Source organism: Pseudophryne corroboree, unplaced genomic scaffold (assembly GCF_028390025.1).
Source record: "Pseudophryne corroboree isolate aPseCor3 unplaced genomic scaffold, aPseCor3.hap2 scaffold_403, whole genome shotgun sequence".
Taxonomy (NCBI): domain Eukaryota; kingdom Metazoa; phylum Chordata; class Amphibia; order Anura; family Myobatrachidae; genus Pseudophryne; species Pseudophryne corroboree.
The window spans coordinates 116,545-128,986 of NW_026970043.1; the positions used below are offsets into that span (position 1 = coordinate 116,545).

At 48.0% G+C, this 12,442-nt stretch overlaps 9 non-coding genes and 2 pseudogenes across 9 annotated transcripts; 3 read left to right on the plus strand and 8 right to left on the minus strand.

Annotated features, from left to right (window-relative positions):
• Positions 1-30: 30 nt before the first annotated feature.
• Positions 31-194, minus strand: LOC135023979 (U1 spliceosomal RNA). Its single transcript, XR_010220856.1, has one exon. It is a non-coding gene; the product is annotated as a U1 spliceosomal RNA (small nuclear RNA).
• Positions 195-860: 666 nt separating this feature from the next.
• Positions 861-1,031, minus strand: LOC135024159 (U1 spliceosomal RNA). The gene has a single exon (XR_010221017.1). It is a non-coding gene; the product is annotated as a U1 spliceosomal RNA (small nuclear RNA).
• Positions 1,032-1,183: 152 nt separating this feature from the next.
• LOC135023996 (U1 spliceosomal RNA) lies at positions 1,184-1,347 on the minus strand. The gene has a single exon (XR_010220872.1). It is a non-coding gene; the product is annotated as a U1 spliceosomal RNA (small nuclear RNA).
• Positions 1,348-3,708: 2,361 nt separating this feature from the next.
• LOC135024196 (U1 spliceosomal RNA) lies at positions 3,709-3,864 on the plus strand. Its single transcript, XR_010221042.1, has one exon. It is a non-coding gene; the product is annotated as a U1 spliceosomal RNA (small nuclear RNA).
• A 674-nt stretch (positions 3,865-4,538) lies between these two features.
• On the plus strand, positions 4,539-4,702 carry LOC135024035 (U1 spliceosomal RNA). The gene has a single exon (XR_010220911.1). It is a non-coding gene; the product is annotated as a U1 spliceosomal RNA (small nuclear RNA).
• Positions 4,703-4,854: 152 nt separating this feature from the next.
• On the plus strand, positions 4,855-5,017 carry LOC135024155 (U1 spliceosomal RNA). Its single transcript, XR_010221013.1, has one exon. It is a non-coding gene; the product is annotated as a U1 spliceosomal RNA (small nuclear RNA).
• Positions 5,018-8,321: 3,304 nt separating this feature from the next.
• LOC135023961 (U1 spliceosomal RNA) lies at positions 8,322-8,485 on the minus strand. Its single transcript, XR_010220838.1, has one exon. It is a non-coding gene; the product is annotated as a U1 spliceosomal RNA (small nuclear RNA).
• A 692-nt stretch (positions 8,486-9,177) lies between these two features.
• LOC135024090 (U1 spliceosomal RNA) lies at positions 9,178-9,319 on the minus strand (annotated as a pseudogene).
• Positions 9,320-9,471: 152 nt separating this feature from the next.
• LOC135024176 (U1 spliceosomal RNA) lies at positions 9,472-9,635 on the minus strand. Its single transcript, XR_010221026.1, has one exon. It is a non-coding gene; the product is annotated as a U1 spliceosomal RNA (small nuclear RNA).
• Positions 9,636-10,327: 692 nt separating this feature from the next.
• Positions 10,328-10,469, minus strand: LOC135024091 (U1 spliceosomal RNA; annotated as a pseudogene).
• Positions 10,470-10,621: 152 nt separating this feature from the next.
• LOC135024211 (U1 spliceosomal RNA) lies at positions 10,622-10,785 on the minus strand. The gene has a single exon (XR_010221057.1). It is a non-coding gene; the product is annotated as a U1 spliceosomal RNA (small nuclear RNA).
• Positions 10,786-12,442: the final 1,657 nt, after the last annotated feature.

Below are 12,442 nucleotides of genomic sequence, written 5' to 3' on the forward strand. Positions count from 1 at the left end.
CAAAGAAATCTGACTTTTACCAGAGCTGACCAGAGGAAAACACAAACACAGTCCCCCACTACCACAAATAATGCAGTTGAGTTTCCCACATTTGGGGAAATCACAGGGGTCAGCATACCCAGAATGCAATGAATGAACCTAACCCTGGGAGAACAATCTTTATGACCATGGTATCTCCTATGCAAAATAAGTATGATTTGGGATAGGGCTGGGGAGGGCCGCTGCTCAGGCACATCTCTGTCAAGTAAAGGAGATTCAACTGAGGCAGCACAAGGGAACTCTCATCTGGGGACAACAACTGCCGGGAGAACACATATTTTCAGATGAACATGGGAGGGCAGAAGGCTGCCTAATACTGAAGCACCCCCAAACAACAAACCAAATGCAACAACTAGTACAAGCATTCCTGGGGGAAGGTCTGCAGAAGACGGATTTGCATACAGTGATGTCATCCAAGCAGTGGGCCAAAGTTGGCTGGAACCCTCATCTGCATATGAAAAGAGAAAAGGGGTATGCAGGGCATGGCGGCCTTTTGCGGCGCTTGGATGACCCTTAGTTCGCATTAAACACCCCCACCCTACTTCGGTGTGGGGCTCATGTTGGCCATGCCCCAGCCCCTGAAGCATTCAAGCTGATTTCTTGCAGCAGCTTGGCACTGTAACAGCTCCAGAGCTGCTCTGTAAGGCAAGTAAAAGGGTGTGGGCCCTGCAGCACTACCTGTAGTTTGCATTGTGCATCGGAAGGCACAAAGTAAGCAGACAGGAGGAGAAGTCAGGATAGTGCACAAGGGTATAGAAGGGAGGGGCTCAAGAAAAAAGAAGTGGAAACAGACAGCAAACTAGGCTGGAGAGAGACCTGAGACAAAGAGATCTGAATTATATGAGAGCCGACTTAGGGAAACACAAATTATGCAATCAAGTTTCCCATATTTGGGGAAATCGCAGGGGCAGCACACCCAGAGTGCAATGGGTGAGCCTTGCCCTGGGAGAAGCAACTTCATGATCATAGTATCTCACCTGGCAGGTAAGTAGGAGTTGGGCTAGAGCTGGGGAGGGTCGCTGCTCGGGCACCCCCCTGTCAAGTGAAGGAGATCCAACTGAGGCAGCACAAGGGAACTCTTGAAAGAAGAACAAGGCTAGAGGAAGATCTGAGACAAAGAAATCTGACTTTTACCAGAGCTGACCAGAGGAAAGCACAAACACAGTCCCCCACTACCACAAATAATGCAGTTGAGTTTCCCACATTTGGGGAAATCACAGAGGTCAGCATACCCAGAACGCAATGAATGAACCTAACCCTGGGAGAACAATCTTCATGACCATGGTATCTCCTATGCAAAATAAGTATGATTTGGGATAGGGCTGGGGAGGGCCGCTGCTCAGGCACATCTCTGTCAAGTAAAGGAGATTCAACTGAGGCAGCACAAGGGAACTCTCATCTGGGGACAACAACTGCAGGGAGAACACATATTTTCAGATGAACATGGGAGGGCAGAAGGCTGCCTAATACTGAAGCACCCCCAAACAACAAACCAAATGCAACAACTAGTGCAAGCATTCCTGGGGGAAGGCCTGCCGCAGATGGATTTGCATATGGTGATGTCATCCAAGCAGTGGGTCAAAGTTGGCTTCAACCCTCGTCTGCATATGAAAAGAGAAAAGGGGCATGCAGGGCATGGCGGCCTTTTGCGGCGCTTGGCTGACCCCTAGTTTGCATTAAACACCTCCACCCTCCGTCGGTGTGGGGCTCGTGTTGGCTATGCCCCAGCCCCTGAAGCATTCAAGCTGATTTCTTGCTGCAGCTGGGCACTGTAACAGCTCCAGAGCTGCTCTGTAAGGCAAGTAAAAGGGTGTGGGCCCTGCAGCACTACCTGTAGTTTGCATTGTGCGTTGGAAGGCACAAAGTAAGCAGACAGGAGAAGTCTGGAGAGTGCACAAGGGCATAGAAGGCAGCGGCTCAAGAAAAGAGAAGTGGAAACAGACAGCAAACTAGGCTGGAGAGAGACCTGAGACAAAGAGATCTGAATTATACGAGAGCCGACCAGGGGAAACACAAATTATGCAGTCAAGTTTCCCACAGGAGTATATAGGATACGACCCAGTGGTACCTGACGACATAGATACTAACAGCTATTTAATAACATTACGCTAGAAAGTGATTATTAGCAACATATATATCTATATAAACAACCCCGCCAGGGTTGTGCCTTCAAAAATAATCACACACGGACACGCTTTTTAAACCTTTTTTTCACATCTCTTTATTCTTCTTATGCACATGTATGTTAGTTCTGTGATTTTAACCTTTATGTTTCACTGCAGTTTGGGATAATAATATTAATATTTATCCAATTTTAATACATACTTAATAAAGGTTATATTTTATGATTCATTCATTCTGTCCAGTGCGTCAACAGTGCAGATTTCTTCTTGTTTTTTCTCCCAAATTCTATAACAATGACAGTAAATGTTGTTTCTTTTCAAACAGAACTTTCTTGACCATGCTTCTTGCTTGAAAGATCTGGGAGCACATGGAAAACAGTACAAACCATGCAGTATCACAAGAGCCTTTATTTGATATTTCATGAAGATAGAGCAGAATTGAGGACACGTCAACTATTTCTGCCGAAGGTGGTTCATCTTTCCACATGGTGCCTTTGGCCACTGACACCTTCGTTGAGTCAAAGTCTCTGGCTGTGGTCAGAACTTTGAAAATTTATGTCACCAGAACGGTTCAGATTAGGAAAACAGAGGCTCTGTTTGTCCTGTATGCTCCCAACAGGATTGGGTGTCCTGCTTCCATGTAGACAATTATGCGCTGGATCTGTGGTAAGATTCAGCATGCTCATTCCACGGCAGGATTGCCGTTACTGAATTAGGTGAAGACCCATTCTACTAGAAAGGTGGGTTCATCCTGGGCAGCTGGTCGGGGAGTCTCGGCATTGCAACTTTGCCGAGCAGCTATTTAGTAAACACTTTTGCTAAGTTTTACAAGTTTTAGAGTAAAGGAGATTCAACTGAGGCAGCACAAGGGAACTCTCATCTGGGGACAACAACTGCAGTGAGAACACATATTTTCAGATGAACATGGGAGGGCAGAAGGCTGCCTAATACTGAAGCACCCCCAAACAACAAACCAAATGCAACAACTAGTACAAGCATTCCTGGGGGAAGGTCTGCAGAAGACGGATATGCATATAGTGATGTCATCCAAGCATTGGGCCAAAGTTGGCTGGAACCCTCATCTGCATATGAAAAGAGAAAAGGGGTATGCAGGGCATGGCGGCCTTTTGCGGCGCTTGGATGACCCTTAGTTCGCATTAAACACCCCCACCCTCCTTCGGTGTGGGGCTCATGTTGGCCATGCCCCAGCCCCTGAAGCATTCAAGCTGATTTCTTGCAGCAGCTTGGCACTGTAACAGCTCCAGAGCTGCTCTGTAAGGCAAGTAAAAGGGTGTGGGCCCTGCAGCACTACCTGTAGTTTGCATTGTGCATTGGAAGGCACAAAGTAAGCAGACAGGAGGAGAAGTCAGGATAGTCCACAAGGGTATAGAAGGGAGGGGCTCAAGAAAAAAGAAGTGGAAACAGACAGCAAACTAGGCTGGAGAGAGACCTGAGACAAAGAGATCTGAATTATATGAGAGCCGACCAGGGGAAACACAAATTATGCAGTCAAGTTTCCCACATTTGGGGAAATCGCAGGGGCAGCACACCCAGGTGAGATACTATAATCAGGAAGGTGCTTCTCCCAGGGCAAGGCTCACCCATTGCACACTGGGTGTGCTGCTCCTACGATTTCCCCAAATGTGGGACACTTGACTGCATAATTTGTGTTTCCTCTGGTCGGCTCTCGTATAATTCAGATCTCTTTGTCTCAGGTCTCTCTCCAGCCTAGTTTGCTCTCTGTTTCCACTTCTTTTTTCTTGAGCCCCTCCCTTCTATACCCTTGTGGACTATCCTGACTTCTCCTCCCGTCTGCTTACTTTGTGCCTTCCAATGCACAATGCAAACTACAGGTAGTGCTGCAGGGCCCACACCCTTTTACTTGCCTTACAGAGCAGCTCTGGAGCTGTTACAGTGCCCAGCTGCTGCAAGAAATCAGCTTGAATGCTTCATGGGATGGGGCATGGCCAACATGAGCCCCACACCAAAGGAGGGTGGGGGTGTTTAATGCGATCTAGGGGTCATCCAAGCACCGCAAAAGGCCGCCATGCCCTGCACGCCCCTTTTCTCTTTTCATATGCAGATGAGGGTTGAAGCCAACTTTGACCCACTGCTTGGATAACATCACCATATGCAAATCCATCTGCTGCAGGCCTTCCCCCAGGAATGCTTGCACTAGTTGTTGCATTTGGTTTGTTGTTTGGGGGTGCTTCAGTATTAGGCAGCCTTCTGCCCTCCCATGTTCATCTGAAAATATGTGTTCTCCCTGCAGTTGTTGTCCCCATATGAGAGTTCCCTTGTGCTGCCTCAGTTGAATCTCCTTTACTTGACAGAGATGTGCCTGAGCAGCGGCCCTCCCCAGCCCTATCCCAAATCATACTTATTTTGCATAGGAGACACCATGGTCATGAAAATTGTTCACCCAGGGTGAGGTTCATTCATTGCATTCTGGGTATGCTGACCCCTGTGATTTACCCAAATGTGGGAAACTCGCCTGCATTATTTGTGGTAGTTGGGGACTGTGTTTGTGTTTTCCGCTGGTCAGCTCTGGTAAAAGTCAGATTTCTTTGTCTCAGATCTTCCTCTAGCCTTGTTCTTCTTTCGAGAGTTCCATTGTGCTGCCTCAGTTGGATCTCCTTCACTTGACAGGGGGGTGCCCGAGCAGCGACCCTCCCCAGCTCTAGCCCAACTCCTACTTACCTGCCAGGTGAGATACTATGATCTTGAAGGTGCTTCTCCCAGGGCAAGGCTCAACCATTGCACTCTGGGTGTGCTGCCCCTGCGATTTCCCCAAATATGGGAAACTTGACTGCATAATTTGTGTTTCCCCTGGTCGGCTCTCGTATAATTCAGATCTCTTTGTCTCAGGTCTCTCTCCAGCCTAGTTTGCTGTCTGTTTCCACTTCTCTTTTCTTGAGCCGCTCCCTTCTATGCCCTTGCGCACTATCCTGACTTCTCCCGTCTGCTTACTTTGTGCCTTCCAATGCACAATGCGAACTACAGGTAGTGCTGCAGGGCCCACACCCTTTTATTTGCCTTACAGAGCAGCTCTGGAGCTGTTACAGTGCCCAGCTGCTGCAAGAAATCAGCTTGAATGCTTCAGGGGCTGGGGCATAGCCAACATGAGCCCCACACCGAAGGAGGGTGGAGGTGTTTAATGCGAACTAGGGGTCATCCAAGCGCCGCAAAAGGCCGCCATGCCCTGCATAACCCTTTTCTCTTTTCATATGCAGATGAGGGTTCCAGCCAACTTTGGCCCACTGCTTGGATGACATCACCGTATGCAAATTCGTCTCCTGCAGACCTTCCCCCAGGAATACTTGTACTAGTTATTGCATATGGTTTGATATTTGATGGTGCTTCAGTATTAGGCAGCCTTCCGCCCTCCCATGTTCATCTGAAAAAATGTGGTCTCCCTGCAGTTGTTGTCCCCAGACGAGAGTTCCCTTGTGCTTCCTCAGTTGAATCTCCTTAACTTGACGGGGGAGGGGCTTGCCCGAGCAGCCACCCTCCCCAGCCCTATCCCAACTCATACTTATTTTGCATATGAGATCTCTATATCATGAAGATTGTTATCACAGGGTGAAGTTCATCCATTATATTTTAAAATAGGAAGGTTCAAATTACATATTTGAATTGCATCTATGTGCTGGATTCAAATGTCCCCCCCCCCTTCCTTTCTCAATTGTGCCCGTCAGCAGCTATTCTAAGGTTGCTGCCAATGGGTGTGACACATTAATTTCTTCTGTGGGGTACACTGGACTCCACAAGGATTCACATTGGGGTGTAGAGTAGGATCTTGATCTGAGGCACCAACCGGCTCAAAGCTTTTGACTGTTCCCAAGATGCTCAGCGCATTCTCCTCTATAACCCCGCTTCCATGAACAGGGAGCTCAGTTTGTAGTTGGTGCCTTCAGTAGCAGGCCACTTAACAGGGGCCTGCCTCAGGCAGCCTATTCTTAGCTATTAATTTTGACAAGAAAATAAGAACTTTTTTTATGAGAATCTACAAGGGCTGCAGCAGGCTAGGTCTAATAGACATCTTTACTGCAGCTTCATCACTCCCAGCGGCGCTGTATACTCCCGTGCCCTGGTTGCTGGGTCACTGCAGCAGAGGCTCCGGTTTCTTCCTAAGGTCAGTCACACACGCACCGCCCTTCCGGATCACGAGGCCGCTGATGAAGGGGAGCGTGGCCGTAGGGGGTGGACCGTGTGCGCACTGGCGTGGACACTGATTACTGGGCAGCCGCTCCACGAGCCACCAGGTACAGTTAAGGAGCACAGGTCTGGGGTTTTTTCTCCCATATTAAACCAATTTTGTACTGCCCGCAGCGCATTGTGATAGGTAATAGGGCCTGATTCAGGTTGGATTGCAATCACAGTAAGCGATCCAACTGCAAAAATTGCTAAGAGCATACGCATGTGCCTGCATTTTCTGCGGCACCCCGCAGAGAATGCGATCGCCTCTGCCTGTCAATCGGGGCAGGCGGGGAGAGGGGGGTCAGCAACACTCCATTTCCAAGTCAGGGATGGAGCGGTGCGGGGGCAAGGCTTCAAAATGGGGTCTGCAATGGAGGAGACACAGGGGGCGTGGTCACAGCGGCTGTATGACATCACATTCAGCCGCTGTGATCACAAAAATGGTGGCGGCTTCCTGCGCGCACATACAGTCTGCACCAGCAGGAGGCTACACCATTTTTTATGATCACGCTGAACTGCAGTGCGACTGCAATTACAGATTGGTCAAGAAGGGAGGCGTCATGCTGGGTGGCCATGTCCTGTCACTGTGCAGGAGCCAGCACCGCTCACACACTAGTCCCCGGGTGCAGCCCCCAACCCCCGGGACACCCGGAGCAACAAAATGTAGATTCACACCACCAGGCCACGCCCCTACCTATGAAACCATGCCTCCTTTTTACCATTGCGCTGCTTATCTGCGCGCACTGCATTACAATCTCCTTCGCCACCTCTCTGGGTGTCACCAGTGATAGTGACACCTCTGCCATGCTTGTAGCAGCTGGTCCTAAGATCTACGCCTCAAGCCCTGAGTGTTTGCCCTTGTGACTTGTTGATCATCATAGCGAAGCAGATGCTTACAGAAAACTGCAGGGGCTTAGATTGAAAATAAAAAAATATATGGGTATAAGGTAGAGAGGAGCGGGTTCGGTTCTCCGAGAACCGAATTCCCCACGAACTCCACGTGGTTTACACTGGTCCGAGGCAGGCTCGGTTGTTCCCGCCTGACTCGGAAAACCTGAACAAGGGAAAATGTCATCATCCCGCTGTCGGATTCTCGCGAGATTCGGATTTCATATAAAGAGCTGCGCGTTGCCGCCATTTTTACTCGTGCATTGAAGAGGGAGCGGAGAGGACGTGGCTATGTTCTCTCAGTGGAAATCTCAATATCAGTGCTCAGTATCAGTGGTTACTTATTGCTGCTCAGTAATACTAGTAGTGTGTCTCTCCTGCTCAGTGTCAGTTCTCAGTAGTATCCTCATCAGTGCTCAGTATCACTGCTCATTGTCTTGTGCTGCATTGTGGTGCTCAGCATACTACAGTACATTACTAATAGTCCAGTGCTGCATCTTGCTGCTCAGTGTCAGTTCTAGTATCCTCATCAGTGCTCACTATCACTGCTCATTACATTGTGGTGTTCTGTATACTACAGTAACATAGTAATATAGTAACATATAGTAATATAGTTTTTGAGGTTGAAAAGAGGCAAATTGCCCATCGTGTTCAACCTGTTTTAAGTTGTGATGATTCTACATACTTGCTGAATAATGTTTTATGACTAGTTAACTACTACAACTCATGTTACCCCCGGATTAACCATGTTGATATTTTAAGTATTATAACCTTGGATAGCTTTTTCATTCAGAAATGTATCCATTCCTTTTTTAAATCCAATTACAGAGTCCGCCATTACCACCTTCCCTGGCAGGGAATTCCACATCCTGATTGCCCTAACAGTGAAGATCATAGTATCTCACCTGGCAGGTAAGTAGGAGTTGGGCTAGAGCTGTGGAGGATTGCTGCTTGGGCACCCCCTGTCAAGTGAAGGAGATCCAACTGAGGCAGCACAAGGGAACTCTCGAAAGAAGAACAAGGCTAGAGGAAGATCTGAGACAAAGAAATCTGACTTTTACCAGAGCTGACCAGAGGAAAGCACAAACACAGTCCCCCACTACCACAAATAATGCAGTCGAGTTTCCCACATTTGGGGAAATCACAGGGGTCAGCATACCCAGAATGCAATGAATGAACCTCACCCTGGGAGAACAATCTTCATGACCAAGGTATCTCCTATGCAAAATAAGTATGATTTGGGATAGGGCTGGGGAGGGCCGCTGCTCAGGCACATCTCTGTCAAGTAAAGGAGATTCAACTGAGGCAGCACAAGGGAACTCTCATCTGGGGACAACAACTGCAGGGAGAACACATATTTTCAGATGAACATGGGAGGGCAGAAGGCTGCCTAAAACTGAAGCACCCCCAAACAACGAACCAAATGCAACTACTAGTGCAAGCATTCCTGGGGGAAGGCCTGCAGCAGATGGATTTGCATATGGTGATGTCATCCAAGCAGTGGGTCAAAGTTGGCTTCAACCCTCGTCTGCATATGAAAAGAAAAAAGGGGTGTGCAGGGCATGGCGGCCTTTTGCGGCGCTTGGATGACCCCTAGTTCGCATTAAACACCTCCACCCTCCTTCGGTGTGGGGCTCATGTTGGCTATGCCCCAGCCCCTGAAGCATTCAAGCTGATTTCTTGCAGCAGCTGGGCACTGTAACAGCTCCAGAGCTGCTCTGTAAAGCAAGTAAAAGGGTGTGGGCCCTGCAGCACTACCTGTAGTTTGCATTGTGCGTTGGAAGGCACAAAGTAAGCAGATGGGAGAAGTCAGGATAGTGCACAAGGGTATAGAAGGGAGGGGCTCAAGAAAAAAGAAGTGGAAACAGACAGCAAACTAGGCTGGAGAGAGACCTGAGACAAAGAGATCTGAATTATATGAGAGCCGACCAGGGGAAACACAAATTATGCAGTCAAGTTTCCCACATTTGGGGAAATCGCAGGGGCAGCACACCCAGAGTGCAATGGGTGAGCCTTGCCCTGGGAGAAGCATCTTCATGATCATAGTATCTCACCTGGCAGGTAAGTAGGAGTTGGGCTAGAGCTGGGGAGGGTCGCTGCTCGGGCACCCCCCTGTCAAGTGAAGGAGATCCAACTGAGGCAGCACAAGGGAACTCTCGAAAGAAGAACAAGGCTAGAGGAAGATCTGAGACAAAGAAATCTGACTTTTACCAGAGCTGACCAGAGGAAAGCACAAACACAGTCCCCCACTACCACAAATAATGCAGTTGAGTTTCCCACATTTGGGGAAATCACAGGGGTCAGCATACCCAGAATGCAATGAATGAACCTAACCCTGGGAGAACAATCTTCATGACCATGGTATCTCCTATGCAAAATAAGTATGATTTGGGATAGGGCTGGGGAGGGCCGCTGCTCAGGCACATCTCTGTCAAGTAAAGGAGATTCAACTGAGGCAGCACAAGGGAACTCTCATCTGGGGACAACAACTGCAGGGAGAACACATATTTTCAGATGAACATGGGAGGGCAGAAGGCTGCCTAATACTGAAGCACCCCCAAACAACAAACCAAATGCAAAAACTAGTGCAAGCATTCCTGGGGGAAGGCCTGCAGCAGATGGATTTGAATATGGTGATGTCATCCAAGCAGTGGGTCAAAGTTGGCTTCAACCCTCGTCTGCATATGAAAAGAATAAAGGGGTGTGCAGGGCATGGCGGCCTTTTGCGGCGCTTGGATGACCCCTAGTTCGCATTAAACACCTCCACCCTCCTTCGGTGTGGGGCTCATGTTGGCTATGCCCCAGCCCCTGAAGCATTCAAGCTGATTTCTTGCAGCAGCTGGGCACTGTAACAGCTCCAGAGCTGCTCTGTAAAGCAAGTAAAAGGGTGTGGGCCCTGCAGCACTACCTGTAGTTTGTATTGTGCGTTGGAAGGCACAAAGTAAGCAGACGGGAGAAGTCAGGATAGTGCACAAGGGTATAGAAGGGAGGGGCTCAAGAAAAAAGAAGTGGAAACAGACAGCAAACTAGGCTGGAGAGAGACCTGAGACAAAGAGATCTGAATTATATGAGAGCCGACCAGGGGAAACACAAATTATGCAGTCAAGTTTCCCACATTTGGGGAAATCGCAGGGGCAGCACACCCAGAGTGCAATGGGTGAGCCTTGCCCTGGGAGAAGCATCTTCATGATCATAGTATCTCACCTGGCAGGTAAGTAGGAGTTGGGCTAGAGCTGGGGAGGGTCGCTGCTCGGGCACCCCCCTGTCAAGTGAAGGAGATCCAACTGAGGCAGCACAAGGGAACTCTCGAAAGAAGAACAAGGCTAGAGGAAGATCTGAGACAAAGAAATCTGACTTTTACCAGAGCTGACCAGAGGAAAGCACAAACACAGTCCCCCACTACCACAAATAATGCAGTTGAGTTTCCCACATTTGGGGAAATCACAGGGGTCAGCATACCCAGAATGCAATGAATTAACCTAACCCTGGGAGAACAATCTTCATGACCATGGTATCTCCTATGCAAAATAAGTATGATTTGGGATAGGGCTGGGGAGGGCCGCTGCTCAGGCACATCTCTGTCAAGTAAAGGAGATTCAACTGAGGCAGCACAAGGGAACTCTCATCTGGGGACAACAACTGCAGGGAGAACACATATTTTCAGATGAACATGGGAGGGCAGAAGGCTGCCTAATACTGAAGCACCCCCAAACAACAAACCAAATGCAACAACTAGTGCAAGCATTCCTGGGGGAAGGCCTGCCGCAGATGGATTTGCATATGGTGATGTCATCCAAGCAGTGGGTCAAAGTTGGTTCAAACACCTTTGCAAAGTTCTATAAGTTTGATACCCTGGCTGAGGAGGACCTCCTGTTTGCTCAATCGGTGCTGCAAAGTCATCCGCACTCTCCTGCCCGTTTGGGAGCTTTGGTATAATCCCCATGGTCCTTACGGAGTCCCCAGCATCCTCTAGGACGTAAGAGAAAATAAGATTTTAAACCTACCGGTAAATCTTTTTCTCGTAGTCCGTAGAGGATGCTGGGTGCCCGTCCCAAGTGCTGTCTACTTCTGCAAGACTTGTATATAGTTATTGCTTACATAAGGGTTATATGTTAGTTTTCATCGGTCTTGGACTGATGCTATGTTGTTTTCATACTGTTAACTGGGTAGTATATCACAAGTTATACGGTGTGATTGGTGTGGCTGGTATGAATCTTGACCTTGGATTAACAAAAATCCTTTCCTCGTACTGTCCGTCTCCTCTGGGCACAGTTTCTCTAACTGAGGTATGGAGGAGGGGCATAGAGGGAGGAGCCAGTGCACACCCAGATCTAAAGTCTTTCTTAAAGTGCCCATGTCTGCTGCGGAGCCCGTCTATCCCCCATGGTCCTTACGGAGTCCCCATCATCCTCTACGGACTACGAGAAAAAAAAATTACCGGTAGGTTTAAAATGTTATTTTTTTCTCTGCAACCCACTGCTAAATTGTGCTTCCTAGCTGTTTTTTATAAAATCACTTAATTAAATCTAACTCTGATTACGTCAGAGAAGGCCAGGTACCCTACACCATAAGAGGGGGTTTGAAATTTTGACTTGTCTACTTAAAGATCACCAAAATCTGATGACAAGGTCAATTACATCCCTGGGTGGGATTGAACCACCAACCTTTTGGTTAATAGCCCATGTAAGTGCAAGAAATCCTGAAGCACTCACTCATCATGGGAAAGTACCAATGTGTTTCTTACAAAAATTCTCCAGATTATTGACTTTTTAAAGTTTTTCTAGGAAACGTTCTAGATGAATGCTTATTAGCCTTTGTCAGTATTGACTTTCGCAAGGTGTCTCTGTGGCGCAATCGGTTAGCATGTTTGGCTATTAACCAAAAGGTTGGTGGTTCAATCCCACCCAGGGATGTAATTGACCTTGTAATCAGATTTTGGTGATCTTTAAGTAGACAAGTCAAAATTTCAAAAACCCCCCTTATGGTGTAGGGTACCTGGCCTTCTCTGATGTAATCAGAGTTAGATTTGATTAAGTGATTTTATAAAAAAACAGCTAGGAAGCACAATTTAGCAGTGAGTTGCAGAGAAAAAAAATTATGCTGGCAGAAAAGTCCAATTGAGTGATTAAACAGCTCTTCATTTTCTGATTTTATGTTTATGCTAACAAATTTGCTCTCTGAAAAGTGTCCAC